This window comes from Onychomys torridus, chromosome 4 (assembly GCF_903995425.1).
Source record: "Onychomys torridus chromosome 4, mOncTor1.1, whole genome shotgun sequence".
Classification (NCBI taxonomy): Eukaryota; Metazoa; Chordata; class Mammalia; order Rodentia; family Cricetidae; genus Onychomys; species Onychomys torridus.
In genome coordinates, this window is record NC_050446.1 from 75,183,271 (window position 1) to 75,185,835 (window position 2,565).

Here is a 2,565-nt window from a genome sequence, read left to right on the forward strand (position 1 = left end):
TGTCAACATGTAGAAGGCTGCAAATAGATCCATATCTGTCACTGTGCACGAAACTTAAGTCCAAGTGGATCAAAGACCTCAACATAAATTCAGTTACTCTTTACCTGATAGTAGAGAAAGTAAGAAGTAGTCTTGAACTCATTGGCAGAGGAGATCACTTTCTAAATATAACATCAGTAGCACAGACACTGAGAGAAACAATCAATCAATGGGACCTCTTAAAACTGAGAAACTTGGTCTTATAGTCTCTCATGGAGGTGGTAGGGACCTGGGCGTGGCTCCGTGCAACTGAACTGTGAATCTGGCAGGCATGCACTGAGCTACCTGCCCCCCCCCCCTATCCCTGGGCTCTCCACCCTGATGCTGCATGGGTGCTGAGCCCAACCGGGTCTGGATGATGGAGAAGTATTTCTTGGGCCAGAGCATGCTCTGATGTTCTTGGGACCAAGTGTTTGCTGCCTTCTGGCAACGGTACCGAATCCCTAGAGCAAACATGTCTTAACAGAAGACATAGTACACCGGGAGTTGACCCCAGACCAGAAGCTGCTGTCCTGGAGACTTCTGACCAAGAACAATAGGATGCCACGTTGGGCAGAGCAACTGTTTCCTGCCAACGTTGCTCACTCGGTGTACATCCTGGAGGACTCTGTTGTGGACCCACAGAATCCGACCATGACCACCTTCACCTGGAACATCAACCATGCCCGGCTGATGGTGGTGGAGGAGCGCTGTGTTTACTGTGTGAACCCTGACAACAGCGGCTGTACTGAAATCCACAGGGAAGCCTGGGATTCCTCTAGCTTATTTGGTGTCTCTAGAGCTGTCCAGGTATTTGGTCTTGCCCAGTTCAAAAGCAATGTGACCAAGACAATGAAGGGCTTTGAGTACATCTTGGCCAAGCTACAAGGTGAGGCTCCTTCCAAAACACTTGTTGAGACAGCCAAAGAAGCCAAAGAGAAAGCAAAGGAGACATCCCTGGCAGCTACAGAGAAGGCCAAGGACCTGGCCAATAAGGCCGTCACCAAGCAGCAGCAGCAGCAGCTGGTATAGCTCCCTCTCCTTCTCCTCATTGTACTTGATTATTAAAAATCCACCTCCAGCCCTCTCTGCTGTCTGGGTGGTGGGGTAGGGTGGTGTCCTGGTCCGCATCTGCAGTACACCTGGCTCAGTGTCTCCTGAGCCCAGCCTCCTTTCACCCCATTGGGCAGAAAGGTGCAGTGACTTGCCCAGGGTCAAAGCAGTGTGCAGGTGAAGTGGTAATACATGGTAGACTGTATGCTCCATGAGGGCAGGGCTCCTTGTTTTATTCTATGAACAATATTTAGCGCATAACAGGCACTCAATAAACACTTGATTTGATTGCCCCCACCCCCACCCCAAAAAAAAAAAAAACTGAGAAGCTTTTGTAGACCAAAGGATACAGTCAACAAGCAACAAGACAAAGTGACAGCCTACAGAATGGGAAAAGGTCTTCACCAACCCCACATCTGACAGAGGGCTCATATCCAGAATATGTAAAGAACTCAAGAAATTAGACATCAAAATGCCCAATAGTCCAATTAAGAAATGGGCTATAGAACTAAACAGAGAATTCTCAACAGATGAAGCTCAAATGGCTGAAAGACATTTAAGGAATTGCTCAACATCCCTAAACATCAGGGAAATGCAAATCAAAACAACTCTGAGATCCCACCTTACACCTATCAGAATGGCTAAGATCAAAAACACTGAAGACAGCTTATGATGGAGAGGATGTGGAGCAAGGGGAACTCTCCTCCACTGCTGGTGGGAATGCAAGCTTGTACAGCCACTTTGGAAATCAATATGGTGCTTTCTTAGAAAATTGGGAATTCATCTCCCCCAAGACCCAGCTATGCCACTCTTGGGCATATACCCAAGGAATCCTCAATCATACCACAAGGGCACTTGCTCAGCTATGTTCATATCAGCATTGTTTGTAATAGCCAAAACCTGGAAACAACCTAGATACCCTTCATCTGAAGAACAGATAAAGAAAACGTGGTACATATACACAATGGAGTACTACTCAGCAGAGAAAAACAATGACATCATGAGGTTTGTTGGCAAATGTATAGAACTAGAAAAAATCATCCTGAGTGAGGTAACCCACACTCAGAATGACAAACATGGTATTACTCACTCATAGGAGGATACTCGATGTAAACAAAGATGACTAGCCTGCTACTCACAACTCCAGAAAGGCTACCTAGAAAACAAGACCCTAAGAAAGACACAGGGATCACCCAATGACAGAGAAATGGAAGAGATCTACATGAACAACCTGGATGTGAGTGGTGGTAATGAAGGGCAGGGTTTGTGGGAAAGAGAGCTTAGGGGAACAGGAGATCCCAGCTGGATCAAGAACAAAGAGGGAAAACATGGAATAAGAGACCATGATAAATGAAGAACACATAAGAATAGGAAGAAGCAAAGTGCTAGAGAGGTCCCCAGAAATCCACAAAGATGCCTCCATTGTCGACTACTGGCATTGGTTGAGGGAAAGCCTGAACTGACCTACTCTGGTGAATGGATGTCCAAACACCC

General features: G+C 46.5%; 1 pseudogene; it reads left to right on the forward strand.

The window, feature by feature from the left end:
* Nucleotides 1-397: 397 nt before the first annotated feature.
* LOC118583079 lies at nt 398-1,050 on the forward strand (annotated as a pseudogene).
* Nucleotides 1,051-2,565: the final 1,515 nt, after the last annotated feature.